General features: G+C 42.8%; 1 long non-coding RNA gene across 1 annotated transcript in view; it reads right to left on the reverse strand.

Annotated features, from left to right (window-relative positions):
* Positions 1–17,673, reverse strand: part of LOC144300774 (uncharacterized) — a 76,483-nt gene extending 58,810 nt beyond the window's left edge. The window contains exons 1-6 of the long non-coding RNA XR_013367553.1: positions 17,185–17,673; positions 12,591–12,669; positions 11,794–11,968; positions 6,880–7,032; positions 2,479–2,593; positions 1,955–2,037 (exon numbers count right to left, since the gene is read on the reverse strand). This is a non-coding gene — a long non-coding RNA (uncharacterized LOC144300774). The remainder of the gene's footprint in view (positions 1–1,954; positions 2,038–2,478; positions 2,594–6,879; positions 7,033–11,793; positions 11,969–12,590; positions 12,670–17,184) is intronic.
* Positions 17,674–18,207: the final 534 nt, after the last annotated feature.

The raw sequence follows: 18,207 nt of genomic DNA on the forward strand, positions 1-18,207 counted from the left end.
TCTTTGAGTTAATCATAGTTTTTGTTGCTTATGACCAAGAACCTAACAATATGTTTGCAATTTGCCTAAGCTCTCAGTCTTGAACAAAGATCACTCGTGTTGGTTGTACTGTGCCATGCGGTAGGATGTAGTGATATTAATATCTTACCCAGCACAGAAAAGATGGCAGGACTAATACCATAAATAAAAAGCTAGTTTATTACCTAGGGCAGTGGTTCTTAACTTGGGGCAATTTTGGCCCCCAAAGGACACGTAGCAATGTCTGGTTGTCACAACAGGTAGAGGTGTTAGGGTGGATGCTACTGGCTTCTAGAGGGTAGAAACCAGGGATGCTGCTGAACATCCTATAGTGCACAGGACAGCCCCCCAATGATAAAGAAATATCTGGCCCAAAATAATAGCACCAAGGTTTAGAAAATTTGATTCAGAGAAAATTGAGTTATCTTTCACATTAGGATAACACCAGGCAGTAATACAAAAGGATGAAGATGGAAATGAAGATGAGGAAGGAAGGAAGGAAAAAATGAATTGAAGGTTTCAATGGCTTAACACTTATCAAAGGTTTGCAACTTGCTGTTGCAAATCTACTGCGGACTGGTGACTGTCCTTTCTGTCATGACTTGGCAATCCAGACCTTCCCGTTAGGTGACATCACCAGGATGCTAAGGAAGGGGATGCAAGAGCTGGAGAATTACATGCAATCTTTTAAATACTCCAGACTAGAGGTGACACTTGTTCACCTTAACTCATGACCCATTGGCCAGAACAGGAAATCTAACTGCCAGGGGGTGAGGGCGGGGGTCGGGGAATGCAACAGACATTGAAGAGTAAATAATCCTACCACTCTTTTCATATGGCCCAGTGATGCTATATTCTATTAGATGCAGAAACCTACCTGCGCCGCGACGAAATTACATGGCTAGTTATCCAATGATATCCTGTGCAGTGCATTAGTCAGTCACCTAGAACCTAGGTGCTTTTTGTTTTTTGTTTCTTAACCTCAAAGAATGACTTTACTATAGCAGCCTCTACCACAGCCAATAATTCCTATCTCTAAATGTCCCTAAGGCCTGTTTTGCTGGGTAGGATTGAACTATGAACTGCGGTAGACAGGACACAGCCAGCTAAATTCCACTGATTCAAAGGGCATTTCTTCCCAAAAAGAACAGAGTCGTGTAAATGAAATTTTACCCATACCTGATGCATAGCTTTATAAGCAAGACCAATCTGTTTCCATTGGACATAATTAGTTGGAGTCCATTTGTGCAGAGAGATCATAGTGTAGTTAGAAATCTTTAAATATGCATGAAATAGTTTCTCAGTCATTTTGGGCAGTGTTTCTTAACCTTGAGCAGAGTCATTCCCATGGCCTTTTCCAAAAGTAAATGTCCAGGCTGACCCTCCAAATTTCTAATTCAACATAGGCACATTATGTTTATTGAGGGTACAAATAAAGAATCCAATTACAGGGGCGCCTGGCTGGCTCAGTCAGTTAAGCATCTGACTCTTGATCTCTGCTCAGATCATTACCTCAGGGTCATGAGTTCAAGCCCTACATTACCTCAGGTTCATGAGTTCAAAAAACAAAACAAAACACAAATCTGATTATAATTAACTGAAAAACAAAAGGGGAAAGCTTTCTGGAAGGATAGTAGGACGCTTACAGAATCAAAGGCAGAACTGAACAGCCAGAGTTTAGGAAAAGCAGAATGGGGTGGGGGGACCCCGGAAAGTGCCACTGCCCAGCTGGTGTCCAAGATCCTTCTGAGAGCTTCAAGGTGTCTCACCTCTATCTCCCTTCCCTTCCCCTGCTAGCAGGGAAATGAGCTACTGGACTGGCCTGATGAGAAAGGTATCTCCAGCCCTGGATCAGTCAATTAGGGGGGTATGTCTTTCATTAAGCTGTGTAACCCTGGGCAAGTTACTTAACCTCTATGTGCCTCAGTCTGCTCACCTGTGATATGGAGATCGTCACAGCACCTGCTGAAGCAGCTGTTGTAGATCTGCCGTTGGATTGTTGTCTAACACTGAGTGGATCTAGAACATATATAATCTGGAATGAGGGTTGGCACTTTTACTTAGTAGATTTACTGAGCACTTACAAGGAGCCAAACACTTGTACTTGCATTATCCCATTTAATCCTCCAAAGAGACTAATGAAGCAGATACCTCCTGTGTCTGATCCCTTGCAACATGGCAAGTGCTCCAAAAATGTCAAATGAACGGATAAATGGTGGCACCACTGACAACCATTTTAGCCAGGATGGCAGGTGATGATTGGCACAGGTGGTGGCACTCACCTTAGTGCCGTGTTCCACTGGAGACTGCAGACCCTATACATGCCCAGTGCTTGCCAGAGCCTGTTCTTCTCATGGGGCCAGCACTCTAGTCACCCCTCTCTAACACTTACCCTATTTTTAAAGAATGCATTCATATATATAAAAGCACAGGACTGCCCATTTCTCTTTGATATCTTACAGAGTTTACGTAAGTAGCATGAGGTCCAAAAGCAGGTAGTTCCAATCATGATTCTTCATACACATCCATGTGGTTCTGGGCTTTCTATTCTTTCTCTAAGCCTCAGTGTTGTAATCTGTGAAAGGAGGATAAAGATAAGTAACTAAACAGCTGTAGCATAAAATGTGAACAAATGCATGGAAGAAACAGCACAATGCTTGGTCCATAGTAGGGCTTCAAGCAATATTAGCTAAAGTGAAATTTAATAGTCATTATTATGGATACCTTAGCTGGGAAAGGAAACAATAAACGAATCCTAAAGCAGAAATTTACTTTTAAAGTATGTCTGTTTCCTTGATATTTGCTTTCCTTGAGATCTTCTGTTTTTCTTCCCCTGTGAGACATGATTCTGGAACAAGACTGCCTGGGTTTGAGTTCAGATTCACCACTTAGTAGCTGGGTGAACCCAAGCAAGTTTCTTAACCTCTCTGTACTTCAATTTCCTCATCCATAAAATGGGATCATGTTTGTAGTGAACTCTAGGACTCTTGTAAAAGATTAAATGAACTAGTATTTGCAAAACAGAGTGGCACCTATACCCAGTAACTACTGCTTAAATTTGTTAAATAAATGAAACAGAATGCAGGGGGAATTTCTGGTCAGTTAGTATATCCAGTTAGTTGGCTTCCAAGACATTATGTCTTGGTACTGATACCAGTTAGACAAGGCTTACTCCATCTTATATTTGGGATCACCATTTGATCGTTTTTCCAATTTAGATTACAGAAGACTTATACCTACGTTCATCAGGATCTACTCAACTGGATGGGAGGTGAGATCACTGGCTCTTGAATGTATCAAAACATCTTGAAACGCTTTGATCATTGGGAACTACTGGGGTCCAGCTGTTTCCCTGGCCTCAGTACAAAGAAGCAACAGCTACTTCTGGTTAATTCTGAGGTAGTGAAAGTCTTATTAGGGCACAGATGACAAAAGAGTTCTAGGAGCTAGCAGATGACACCTGGTACACAGGCCCTTCAAGATGAGCAACAGCTGGAGAAGGAAGGTGAAATGCTCCAGGGCAACTTGTTTTGCATATGAATTGCTGCATTTCTGATCAGGTTTCCCTGAGGCTTAGCAGAAGGAAGACTTTTATAAAGTTTTCTCTTTAGGAGATACTGCAGGAAAGAAAAAAAAACTCCACTGAACACCATCTCTCCCTTTTTAAAAAACTGTTGTAAACACAGCAAAATTTATCATCTTCATATCCCATTTCCTCAGCCCCTGACAGCCGCCCTTCTGTTTCATACTCTTGCAAGTGGTCAGGGGAGGGGGGAGTGAGAGAGAATCTCCAGAAGACCCCCTGCTGGGTGTGGAGCTCCGTGTAGGGGCTGAATCTCTCAACCCTGACATCATGACCTGAGCTGAAATTAAGTCGAATGCTCAACCTCCTGAACCACCCAGGCACCCCTCTACTTTCTGTTTCTATAAATTTCACAACTTTAGATGCCTCATATAAACAGAATCATTCAGTATTTGGTTTTTTGTGATTGCTTTATTTCATACAACAGAATGCCAAGATTCTTCTATGCTGTAGCATGTGACAGTGCTTCTTTTCTGAGGCTGAACAATATTTCATTGTCTGTATATGCCACATTTTATTTACCCATTCATCTATCTCTGGATATTTGGGTTGCTTCCACCTTTGTTTCTGAGTAGGCTCTACACCCAACATAGGGCTTGAACTCATGACCCCAAGATCAAGAGTCTTGCTCTACTGACTGAGCCACCTGGGTGCCCCAAGTTGCTTCCACCTCTCAAGTGTTGTGAACAGTGCTACTATGACCAGGGGTGTGCAACTGTCTCTTTGAAGCCTTGCTTTCAATTCTTTCGGATAGATACCCAGAGGTGAGATGGCTGGATCATATTTTTAACTTTTTAAGGAAATTTCATACTGCTTTCGTAGTGTCTGCACCATTTTACATTCCCACCAACGGTGCACAAGAGTTCTGATGTCTCCACATCCTTGCCAACCCTGTTATTTTCTGCAGGGGTTTTTCCGTAGTCGCCATCCTAATGAGTATGAAGTGATATCCCATTGTGGTTTTGATTTGCATTTCTCTGATGATTAGTGATGTTGAACATCTTTTCATATGCTTATTAGCCATTTGTATATAATCTTTGGAGGAATGTCTATTCAGTTTTAAACCCATATTTTAATTGGGTTATTTGATTTTTTTGTTGACAACTTGCCGGACTGCTTGATGCATTCTGGATATTAACCCCTTATCAGAAAGGGGTTTGCAAATATTGTCTCCAACTTCAAAGATTGTCTTTTCACTCTAGGCATTGTGTCCTTTGATGCACAAAAGATTTTAAGCTAGATATAGCCCCATTCATCTATTTACTTTTGGTGGCTTATGCTTTTAATGTTATATCTAAAAAAAAAAAAATCATTGCCAGGTCCAATGTTGTGAAGATTTTCCCTGCATTTTCTTGTGTAAGTTTGATGTCTTACATTTAAGTCTTTAATGCGTTTTGAGTTAATTCTTGTAAGTGGTATAAGAAAAAGGTCCAACTTCATTCTTTTGTGTTAGGAAATTCTGTTTTCCCAGCACAATTTGTTGAAAAGATTCTTTCACCTTCTTTTGACTTTCATATCATGAGAGTGGATCAGTAGGGCTGCTAATGCCCTCCTTCTTACAGACTCAAGACACCCCAACCAGCCAAGGAAGAGAGGAGTTTAATTCACACCTCTCTCATGTGAGCCTGCTTCACGGTCATTGTTCATCTTGCACTTGCAGACACAGCCCTGACTTTGCTGTGTCTTTCAGTTTGTTGGATATTCAACTATTTTCAGCTCAGCTTTCTGACCATGGGGAATCAGGTTTGCTTCATCTGTTTCTCAAGACTTCTGAAAAAATCCTATATTCAATACACAACCCAGTGAAGCCAATTTCTTTTGCCAAAACTCGCCAGGTTTCATTTTATCTCCTGAGTGCTTATCGATGTGGGAAACAAAGGCAAAAGAAAAAATTGAATCTCCTTACTACTTAACAGCCCATTGATAAGTCCTTGAAATAGGCAGAGTGACCTTCCTCTTGCTGCTCAGCTGCCTCAATGCTGACACTTTGCTAAAGGTAAAAGGTAATCTCAGTCCGACCCCCCCAGGATCCTGTGAGTCTTCTTCAAACATACAGAAATTCCTTCAAAAACTTCCTTTGTCTCAACCCCCCAAGATATACATTGGCAGTCACCCTGCAAGCATATGGCCCCTGAGATACATCTGAAGGGTCCCATGACTGAGTTTTTACTAAACAGTAATAAATGACCTTTTCCTAACAATAGCTAGCCCCCTGAGGGTCCTGGAAGCCTTGTTTTCAAAATATCTTGGAGATTTATGCTACCCCTAACCCTCTCCCCACTTGAAAATGTATAATAGACCATTCCCTCACAACCCCAGTGCAGCTCTTTCTGCCCATGGGTCCTGCGCCCATGCTTTGATAAAACCACCTTTTTGTACCCAAAGACATCTCAAGAATTCTTTCTTGACTGCTCCAAATCCCAACTTTTCCACAACACTTATTAATCAGAATTACAATTTTCCCCATTTGCTAATGTTTCAGAGACTCTGGGCAAAATATGTGTGATGGGATTTTTAAAGGTTTTATTTTATTTAAACTCTATTTCCTTGCAAAAATTATCTACAGCAGCTTAATGTGTTGTATAGTAATTTCATCTCATTTCTTGAAATTTCACTGATCATTTTAGCTTAGGTCAACTGACAGAGTATAAAACCACCACAGTCCACCCTTTGTCAGCTAAGCATCCGTACATACCTCTTCTAAACCATACTTAACTTCCAAATAGAGACAATAGCAAAATCATGCTTCCACTTGCCCTCAAGCAAATATTCCTTGAACCATTGAAAACACAGTCCCCCCAAAAAAGAGGATACAGAATCTTTTTATGCATCTTTGGGTCATTTTCATTCCTCTTCTGAGTCATACTTTCCTTTTGAAATCCTGTAACTTAAATACTGAGATATAAAGTTAACTACTATTAATACGTCTTATGTAGGATGGTGGGAGAAGGGGAAGAGAGGAACAAAGCAATACATACACAAGTATGGACATGTCATAACAAGGAAATGCTCATAACTGTTATGGCTTCTGTAACTTATTTCTGCAAGTCACCATGTGGTTATAGCTGGCATAACTTTCTTCCTTCACTATTTACTCCATATGCATTTTGTCTTCAGCAAGTATGTCAGCTAGTCATGATGCCTGCCAAGGTGACCCAAACCTTTGATTCTAAAGGGTCTAGGCTATTAGAAGTCAAAGCTGAATTTTATTATTGTGCTTTTCCACTGACTTTATTCATAGGGCATGGGTATTTTAAGAGGTATCAAAAGGTACTTACCTCTACTGCATAGAAGCAACACTTGACAGTGAGGATCACTCAGTCCAGTCAGTATAAAACTCTTCTTTGCCTGTTGATTCACTGTGATAAGGAGCCCAAAGTGGCTGGCTGGTGGCCTCAGCTTCCCATTTAATGGAACCATTGCTTTGTCTCCTGGTGGAAGCAATCATCCGTTGGGAACTAAGATTTCTAGACAAGCAGGCCCAAAGCCTCAGACAGGAAAGTAAAACTTTTAGGTCACTAGGGATAAGAAGAGCCACTCTGACATTCACTCCTTGATTCCCAGTCCCAAGAAGGTAATGAAAACAGCACCATATATTGGCTCCTGACTTAGAGCATATGATCCCAGCCCTACAAGGTGTTTTTGCCCAACTGGCACTGTAAATGGATATTCTAAAAGGCAATTCAGGGTCTACCAGGTTAGCTGCTTCAGGGCAATGTGGATATGGTTAAATGAGTAAGTTCCATGAGCATGCATCTACTGACACTTTATCTGCTCTATCCTAATCTCATATACATTGCTTATATTGGATGATGGAATGCTACTAGGTACACCCAACCTTATGGCTTGGTGGGTGGGTAACATCCAATTTATGGTAGGTGGCTCAGGTCACATGCTCACTTAATGGCCTGCGGTTAAATATCTGGTGCTGCCCAGTAGCACTTGCAGATATCTGTGATAAAACAGCAACAAGAAAAACACACACAAGTTGGATAACTTGCCTCAAGTTATCCAGTGCTCCTTATTTTCACTAAAATATTCTGTGGCAGCAACTACTTGGTTACCTGTAAAACTATGGGAGCAGGTAAAGAAATCTATGGAAGGTTGCTGACTTCACATTTGTGATGGGTCTGTAGGGTGAAGTAACTGTAGGGTGACAGGGATGAAAGTCAGGAAGAAAAATGAAGAGGGGGATCCCTGGGTGGCGCAGTGGTTTAGCGCCTGCCTTTGGCCCAGGGCGCGATCCTGGAGACCCGGGATCGAATCCCACATCGGGCTCCCGGTGCATGGAGCCTGCTTCTCCCTCTGCCTGTGTCTCTGCCTCTCTCTCTCTCTCTCTCTCTCTCTCTCTCTGTATGACTATCATAAATAAATTTAAAAAAATAAATAAAAATGAAGAGGGAGAGGTAAGGATACAATGGGAACTATAAATATTGTCTAGCACACTGACAAACTGGAACCCACACACAGATTAGAACAGGTATCTATCTAATCATCAGACCCGATGATGTAACTGGCAGAAGCTGGTGTCCCTTGCCACTGAGTTGCACATGCACCCGCCCCAGGACCTGGACAAGCTGGTGGAAGCGGTCCTAGGAAAGGTGGAGGAGTTGTGAGCTCACCAGCACCAATAAAGTGAACTATCAACAAGGCAACGGGCCTGTTGTAGCAGGGGCATGCTACACTGACCTTCAGAGGGTTGTGGCTGCCACTTCACTTCTGCTAGTAAATCTTGTGCAAAATCCTTTGATGACCAGCCTCAATCAAGAATAAGACATGGCAAGGAATTCTGGGAAACAAAGTTCCACCTACATTGACATGATATAAAGCCAACACAAGGATGGAAATCATTCCTTAGATTGCTGGGAACCTCTAGGAACAGTTTTTCAGGAATAAGTTTCCTAGTCAATGTCACTTTTTTTTCTTTGACATTCATACTCATTTGACTACAATTATTATGTTTTATTATGATCATCATCACAGCTAATCTTCATCACACATTTACTATATGACAGATATTAACCAAATACTTTGCATCTTTAGTTCACTTAATTCTCACAATCATCCTATGGGGTAGGTCCTATTATGTCTCCATTTTACTAATGAGGAAATTAAAGCTTGCGGAGAGGTTACATAGCTTTCCAGGCCTGTACAGAGAGTAAGAGGCTGGGCAGGCATCCAAACAGTCAATCTGACTCCCTTGTCCTTTCCCTTAATCACTAAGCTGTAATAACCTTAACTTCAAACAAGATTCAAATATCCTAAATCATTCACAAATGAAAAGCATAGAATCTATGAATTTGGTTTTGAAGGGAACATTTTAAAGAATATTTGGAATCATAAAAATCTAAATTTAATACTTATGCTAATTTAGGGGTACCATAACTTGCTTCAAATCCCCAGAAGAGCATAAGATTCCAGTACTAGTTTTAAAAGCATTATGATTGAAAATTATTTATATTCAGCTCATATAGGATAGGAGAGCAATGCTAAAGTAATCAGATGAGGTGTTATAAAGACGAGGTAAGAGAAATGTACGTTCACATATTCTTTCACACCTTTAGCTAATATTTGCTAGGAGCACTGTATGGGTGAAGTGTCTATGGGACATAAACTAAGACCTGAGAGTGTTGAGTCTATAAGCAGAGATAAAGCATTCAGTGAGTGGATGTGGCATTTTCCTAAAAACCAAGGTAGACAGACTTTCTAAGAAATGGAAAGATTGAGTAAAGGAGAGTTTAGAAAAGGAAGAAAAATGTCATCTAAGCCTATTTTCCTTTTCATCGTTGGTATTCACAGAAATCCAGGTCTATGGGGGGATCTCCAAATATTTTTAAGTTTGGCCAAAGAGCCTTAAATTCCATGGAAAAACTATGTTTAGGGGAGTCATGAGACCTGGGCCCTGTTTTCCTGTTTCTCCCACTAATTCCTTGGGCGGCCCATTCCCTTTCTTCTCTAGGCCTCAGTCTAATTGTCTGTAAAATGGAAGAAGTGGTCAGGGATGGATGGGGTGCTCTTGAGGACAACAGGTTTTCTTTCTAGTTCTAAATCTGGCATTCTAGGACACTAGACTTTTTCACACAAAGAGGAATAGTCTTAGCCCTCCCTGAGATTATACCCTAGATGCAAAACAAGGATGCTGTCACTGCTGTGCTCCAGCTGATTTTTGTTCTATCATGTTTCCTTCAGTCTCAGGAATAGAGTCATCTGGATACACCATTATTCTGTCATTTTCCCTTAAGGCCACCAGATGGATAAATCACAAGTCCATCTGTGCTGCAGGACAGAGCCAAGAGGGCATGATTCCCAGTGGGAACCTGTCACCTCAAACCCTTCCTACACCAGGGAGACAGATTCATTTCACAAAAGATACTACTGGAAACGCATTCTTAAGACTAGAGCAAATTTTGAGACTGAAAAACAATGAAAGGGCACGTGGTCCTTGACAACCATATTCAGGACTGGGGTAAAAGCAAAATGGTTTAAACTGATCAGGGTACAAAAGCAAACAGACTGAGCTATACCCAAAAAATTAAAAAAAAAAAAAAAAAGAAAAAGAAACAGGAGTGTGAGTGTGCCTGTGTGTGTTCTGTGGAGAAATTTTAAGACGGGAAAGCAAGCATCCAAGTGCCATGGCCTCTATATTAAGAATAGTCACCATTCCCTGCTGAGAAATCCCAGTCACTAGACCAAGCACATGACATGCATTATCTCATGTCATCCTCCCATTAAGCTCATAATGGATGCTATTTCTGTTCCATTCCATGGATGAAGAAATGGCCACAAACAGGAGTAATGCTTGTCCAAATGCACGTGGCTATTAGGAAAAGTTAGGACTTGCATCCAGGTCTAACCCCAGATACCTCTGTCCTTCTATTTACACTGGCCCTTTCAAAAAAGAGAATTGGACTCATCCTATGAAGGCTCCAACATAGTTGGAGGAAAAGTTTCAGTTTGCATACTTCTATCCTTGGACATTGGCCTTGGTCCAATTGAAGGGGTGTGTTGAGATGCGTGTTATGTGCGCTGAACGTGGATGAAGGAGCATGTTTGGTCACACATACTGAATAAGTGCTGCACGCCTGGTGCTACGCTAGGAGCTGTAAACACAGAAGTGCAAACAACCTAAAACAACGAGGCCACTGCACCCTAGAGATACTTGTGAAAATTGGAGGGTGACGCAGACGGACAGTGCCAGCTTGTGCTTGAGTGGCTTGCTGAGTCTTCTCAGAGGAAGCACTCTTTGAACCGAGCCTCAAAGCACAGTAGGAGGTGGTTACTGAGAAAGGTCTGTATTTAAAAGGAACCTGAGGAAACCAGGGGAAGCGCTAGGAATGCTCCTGTTAGGAATGCTCCAGTTCTCTTTAATAAGCAAGGCTGACCCTCCTTCTCCTTCTCTGCAGTGTGGTTTGAATTAGCAATCTGGAGGTGAGGCACCGGAGGCCTCCAGGCTCGTGAAACGAATGGAGCATGGATAACAGCTCTTCTATGCTCCAGCTGCAAGTCAAAAAACACACAGTCCCAGAACAAGGGGGCAGTCATTATTTATTCTTTGAGAGTCCAGAAGAGAGGGGTCGGTGAGCCTTTAACCTTCTAACAGAAATTGGGACGCCTGGGTGGCTCAGTGGTTTAGCACTGCCTTCAGCCCAGAGTGTGATCCTGGAGATCCAGGATCAAGTCTCACGTCTGGCTCCCTGCACGGAGCCTGCTTCTCCCTCTGCCTGTGCCTCTGCCCCTCTCTCTCTCTCTCTCTCTCTCTCTCTGTGTGTGTGTGTGTGTGTGTGTGTCTCATGAATAAATGAATAAAATCTTTAAACATTCTAACAGGAATTGTTCTCTGTCACTCTATATTTCTGGAGCCCAGGAGCAGTTCTCTGCTCCTGATAGGACTGCTAAAAAAATAAAAATAAAAATAAATTGAAAAAAAAGGAAAAGGAGAACTAAAAAAACATGGAAGTAAGCCAGCAGGAGTTGACAAAGTCACCTTGTGAACTGAAGAATCCTGCTTGGTTCTCCTCCTTGGCCTGGCTCTCCTGGCATTTATACAAAGCCTTGTAGAGGTGGCATTGAAAATCTGGAATTATGCTTAAAAATAACCAACTATGACGATTAAAAGGACATATGGAAGGAAAGCTAAAACTGGGCTGCAAATTCAAGAGACCAGAGCCTAATTCAGAGTGTGGATCACTAACTTGCAGCAATGAATCCGGCTCGTGTCCTCTTCCACATACTCCTCCCTTCTGACGGTTCTCCATGTTTCTTGTTTCTTCCTTACTATGGCCCCAGATCATCTGCAGGTTTTCCAAGCACTTTCCACTGAGTCGCCCAGGGACTTTCTTTAAGCTTTGTCTCTTCAAACTCCTCTCACTTCCAGGAGAAAAAACAGTGCTGAGTCATGGCCAACGTAACTGAAAAACTTGAAACCCTTGACACTCCACAAATTCCTAATTATGATTATCTGTTCACCCCTTCTCTCTCCAACTGCCCAGCACATCTTTACCTCATGTCTCACAATGATTTTGTTCCAAAAATAGTGCCATTCAATTTTTGAAAAGTGAATCAGACCCTACGTCACAGATGGGTATCTTTCTACTTAAGGAAAACCCTTAACTAAAATAGTTTACAGACTACACAGAGTGTCCTATAAATATTTGCACCCTCACAAATCTGTTTTATAAGTCATATTTTAAGTATCAAAAAATCAGGATGCTACCTTCACTAACTTCTTTAAGTTTTGTGTGTCCCTATTATAGTCATTGATGATTTTCATTAAAAATAAGCCTTATAAAGAGTTTCATTCCGTCAAAATCATTGCTTCTTCCCCAAACATGGCAAAACATCGGTCTCCAAATTTTTTTTTATAAGACATGGAAAGTATAGGCAGGAAATCTCAAACTCAGAGGGGTGTCCTTATTCATTGACATCAACTGGTGATAGAATGATTTTTTAAGGCACCTCTGAAAATTAAGCCAATTAAATTTTTACCTACCTTAGAGGCAATTTCGTAAGATATTTATATTCTCAAATGAAGTTCCATTTCTTCCCCAAATTATGCTCTCCGGAAAAGTCTGGAGAAAAAGGCAATGCATACAGATGAACTTCAATGAATCTGGATTACCACGAAAGATCTGAGCAAAAGTGATGATGCATTTAGTGGCAACTATTACTTCAAAAGAAACTTTAAGAAGTAACGAGGGATAATACACAGAAACTCTTCATGTATACTATCACACGGAGAGAAAACTGGGCTACCAAAGTTAAGAATGATAAGATTTATTTTTTTAGCTCACCTCCATTACTCAATTTCTACCTTTTGGAGACCTAGTATCTTATGTTTCCTTCCTAGAGTCCCTCAGAAGTAGCCATTTGTGGCATTAAAATGTCTGATGACACAGAATCACCTTGCCCTCCTTCCCCATAGCCCATCAAAGTTCCTCCTTACACAGATCTCCAAAAACATTCTGTCTAGATATACCAGCATTGCTGAAAGTGTGGCCATGCACCAGAAGCATAGGCATCACCTGGAAGCTTGTTAGAAATTCAAGTTCTCTGGTTAAAATTAACAAGACAGGAAACAACAAATATTGGAGAGGATGTGGGGAAAGGGGAACCCTCTTGCACTGTTGGTGGGAATGGGAACTGGTGCAGCCACTCTGGAAAACTGTGTGGAGGTTCCTCAAGAAGTTAAAAATTGAGCTACCCTGTGACTCAGCAATTGCACTACTGGAGATTTACCCCAAAGATACTGATGTAGTGAAACTATGGGACACCTGCACCCCAATGTTCATAGCAGCGATGTCCACAATAGCCCAACTGTGGAGGGAGCCATGATGACCTTTGACAGATGATGGATAAAGAAGACGTGGTCTATATATACAATAGAATACCACTCAGCCAGCAGAAAAGATGGATACCTACCACTTACATTGACACAGATGGAACTGGAGGGTATGATGCAGAGTTAAATAAGTCAATCAGAGGACAATCATCATATAGTCTCACTCATATAGTGAAAGGGATTTTAAGGGAAAGGAGGGAAAATGAATGGGGAAAAATTAGAGAGGAAGACAAACCATGAGAGATCCCTAACTCTGGGAAACTAACAAAGGGTTGTGGAAGGGGAAGAGGGTGGTGGGATGGGGTGACTGGATGACAGGCACTAAGGAGGGCAGTTGATGGGATGAGCACTGGGTGTTATATGTTGGCAAACGGAATTAAAATTAAAAATTAAAAGAAATCCAAATTCTCCAGGTACTAAAATTGGTACCTCAAAGAGAGATCTACATTCCACGTCCATTGAGCTTTATCCACGATAGCCAACACATGGAAACAACCTAAGTAAATAGACAGATGTACAAAGAAATTGTGGTGTATACATAATGGATCATTCAGCCTTAAAAAAGATCCTGCTATTTGTAGAATGGATGAACCTGGAGGACATCATGGTAAGTGAAATAAGGCAGACAGAATTTTTTTCCAAAAATTCAGGGGTACCTGGGTAGCTCAGTCAGTTAAACATCCAACTCTTGATTTCAGCTCAGGTCATGATCTCAGGGTCCTGAGATTGAGCCCTGTGTTGGGTTCTCCAGTCGGCATGGAGTCTGCTGTCCCTCTCCCTCTGCTCCTCCCCCCCACTTGCTCATGCTCTCTCTCATAAATAAATCATTAAAAATATTTTTTAACTGCATGATCTCATTTATATATGGAATCTAAAAAACTTGAAGTCAAAGAACCAGAGAGTCAAACAGTGGTTACCAGGGGTGAGGAGGTGGGGGGAAGTCAAAGGGGACAAGGTTGCAGTTGTGTAGGATGAATGAGTCTAGAGATCTAATGTCCGGGCATGAGAACTATAATTAATACACTGAAAATTTGAACACTGAAAATTTGCTGAGTGGATTTCAGATACTTTCCATGACAAAAAAAACAAAAAAGTGGTTAACTGGAGATAGATGTGTTAATGATCTTGGTTGTAGTAATCATTTCACTGTATCAAATCACATTATACACCTCAAATATATGATTTTATTTTAAAAAATAAGAAATGCAAATTCTCAAGCCTCACCTCCACCCAGTAAAGCAGAACCAGAGACCTGTAATGCTGTTTTAACAAGATCCCTATGCGGTTCTCATGTACATTCAAGTTTGAGGTTCCCTGACAGAGAAACCACCAGAGAGAAGTCCAGCAGTGGAGAGACAGATGAGCCAGTAGTAGGACCCCTTTCAACAAAGGGATTCTAATCCACAGCACTTTTACCCACTGTGTGCCAATTATTGACACATGGAATGCAAAATGAAAAAAAGAAAAACTGGAAAATGGTCTAAAGTCTTACTGAATAATTTCCCTGAACTCTGAATGTGAGGATTCAAAATTAATGACTCAAGGTTATTGGAAATGAATGGTATGTCTCACTTAATTCTCCAGGTCTCCAGAGAGAGGCTAATTGGGGCCCATAAATTAGAAGAAATTATTTAACAAGTTGATTAATGTTGAGAAAAGAGGGGGCCCCAAAATGGACACGTTCTGCTGATTTCTAAAAAGAGGATTTAATTAAAATCAATTGCTTCCCCCCACTGTAAACAAGCTGGATCAATCTCTTCTGCAGGGAGTCTCGTCAATGTGCACGAGGAAGAAAATTAGGCCACAGTCAGCAGGATTTCAGAGAGATTCAGTATTTGCCAAAAGACTATTTGTCACCTTCAGGAATGTAAGAATACAGAAGAAAAAAAAAAATCAAACATCAATTTCAGCCAAGTATAGATTTTCCGGTAAGTGGGAAACGGGAGACCCAGCCCCTAGTCATCCAGAGTTAAGTAAATTATTCTCCTGAGTTAAGCTGCTGTCAGACTGCACCTCATAATCCCAGTGTTTGCTGTGTCTTTTTTTTAAAGATTTTATTTATTTATTCATGAGAGACAGAGAGAAAGAGAGAGAGGGAGGCAGATACACAGGCAGAGGGAGAAGCAGGCTCCATGCAGGGAGCCTGACGTGGGACTCGATCCTGGGTCTCTAGGGTCACACCCTGGGCCGAAGGGACAGCACTAAACCGCTGAGCCACCCGGGCTGCCCTGTTTGCTGTGTCTTTGTGATGGTTTGTATACACCGCGGCGTGGTCCCCAGGAAGAGACGGGTTGTCTGGCATTGCTGAGTCCAGGCGAGCACAGCTAAGGCCTCACTACTCGGCAGTGGGCTCTTGGCCCTGCAGATTACCCAGAGCCCCACCCCTCCACCATGGCCTTGGGTCACCTCCCAGACCAGACAGGACCACACCTTCTGCGGGTCCTCCCACCTTCTCTGTAAAGGCCCCGAGCTCCCACACCCCGCAGTCTCCGGGTTGTGTTCCAGTTGGCCCAGCTTCCCCAAAGCTGCAGCTACTCGGGCTCCAGGTAGAGAAGCTGACCTACATGTGAAAAGCAAAGAATCCAGGAGGCCCCGAGCAGGTAGACTGAGCAGCACGGAGCACGCAGAAACGTAGGCCTGCGGTCAGCATGGCAGGCAAAATAATGCCTCCCCAAGAGGCCCGTATCCTGTTCTTGGAACCTATGAGTGTCACATGGCAAAGGGACTTAGGGTTCAGATGCCATGATGCAGGTTGCTGGCCAGCTGACCTGGAGATGGGAGGTCATCCTGGATTCCCTGGGTGGGATCCATTTAATTGCCTGAGTCCTTACGAGTGGAAAGAGAAGGGCACCTGGGTGGCTCAGTTGGTTAAGCATCACCCTTCAGCTCAAGTCATGATCTCAGGGTCTTGGGATCGAATCCTGCATCAGGCTCCCTGCTCGGTTTTCCCGTGGATACGCCCTTCCACCTACTGTCACTGGCTTTGAAGTTGTTAGAGGGAAATAAATACAGGCAACCTCCAGAAGCGGGAAGGTAAGGAAGCAGATTCCTGTCTAGAGCCTCAGAAAGGAGGGCGGGCCCTGCTGACCTCTCAACCTTAGCCCAGTGAGGCCCAGCAGGACCCCTGACCTACAGAACTGGGAGCTCCTACATGTGGGTGGTTTGCTGCTGTAAGGCCCTCAGCTGTGGTGACTTGTCCCACAGATGAACAGGAGGCTCGCAGCAGCAGGGCCCAGGTCAGGTTCTCTGCAGAGAAGCCCTGGCGGCCTCACAGGATCTGCTCGGGCCTGTGTCTCAGGGTCAGATGGGCACAGCCACCACCCAGCTGGCTGGAAGAAGTAGGGAGGAAAGCAAACACCTTGTTTCTCACCATTAATCCATGCCTCGAAGTCTCACAAACACTACATTGGTGCAAATTCAAAGAAATGAGGTCAGCGCCCTCATTATTGATTGTATAAAACAGATTTGATTCACAGCTTTTGGAAAATGAAGCTGTGTGCTCTTTTGACTATTTAGAACAATCCTGATAAAGCAATCTCATCTTCAGATAACATCTCAAGACGACATTATGGGGCTAGTACAATTGTTTCTAATGTACAAAAGGAAAAATGGGACCTCGCATTTAATCGTTTGCCAACTCCCTATTTCGTTAGAAACATTTTGACTTCAATGGCTAATTAGATGTGGCAACAGTATCTAAAATACACACTACTCCATGTTTTTTAAGATTTGTGTAAATCCTTACTTCGGCACCATTCTGCACGGTGGAAGTAATAGAGATCCTCCGACGGGTGATTTTCAGTGGCCTCTAGAGAAAGCAGCTCAAGGGTTGTCCATCACACTCCATCCCTGTCTGCCCGCGGTGGAGACGAGGCCCTGTTAGGGCCAGCTGTTTGGCCTCCAGGCCAAGGTGAGCCACACTTATTGCTGAGGGCTGCAGGGGTATGAGGGCTCCTCTGTCTTCTACACAGGAGCCGGGCCATGGGGACACATAGGGCTCTTTCTTGCTATCTGCTTCTGTGTATGAGGTCCCTGGAGATGGTGGCAATGGTAGGTGGCTTTCTTCTGAAGCTGTTCAGGTGTAGGAGACAAAGGCCTCAGGATGCCTGGGTGGCTCAGTTGGTTAAGTGACCGCCTTCAGCTCAGGTTATGATCCTGGGGTCCTGGGATCAAGAAGCAGGAATTCTGCTTCTCCCTCTGCCTCTGCCTGCCACTCTTCCTGCTTGTTCATTCTCTCTCTGTAAAATAAATAAAATAAAATAAAATCTTAAAAAAAATAAAAAAGGAAAGGAAACAAAGGTCAAAGATCAAATGTCACTTACCAGGGAGATTTGTACTGGGTCTTAGGTCCGAAGACCAACTAATAATCGAGTGTCAGGAGGGTATACTAGTCAGGGCTTGATAGAATCAATGGAATACGTGCAGGGATATATAAGAAGAGACGTATTGCAGGAATTAGTTCACACAACTATGGAGACTGAGAAGTCCTGCCATCTGTCAGAACCCGGAAAGCTGGTGGTGTCATTCACAGGCCTCTGTGAACCAGGAGTACCAGTGTCCAAGGGCAGGAGAAAATGGGAGGTCAATTCAAGCAGGGTGAGTCCATCCTTCCTCCACCTTTTTGTTCTACTGGGGCCCTCCATAGATCTGAAGGGCCACCCACATGGGAGAGGGCAGCCAGGCTTACTCAGTTCACCAATTCAAATGCTAATCTTTTCTAGAAACACCCTCAGACACCCCCAGAACTATTTTCCCTGCCCTCTGGGCA

Source organism: Canis aureus, chromosome 29, assembly GCF_053574225.1.
Source record: "Canis aureus isolate CA01 chromosome 29, VMU_Caureus_v.1.0, whole genome shotgun sequence".
Lineage (NCBI taxonomy): Eukaryota > Metazoa > Chordata > Mammalia > Carnivora > Canidae > Canis > Canis aureus.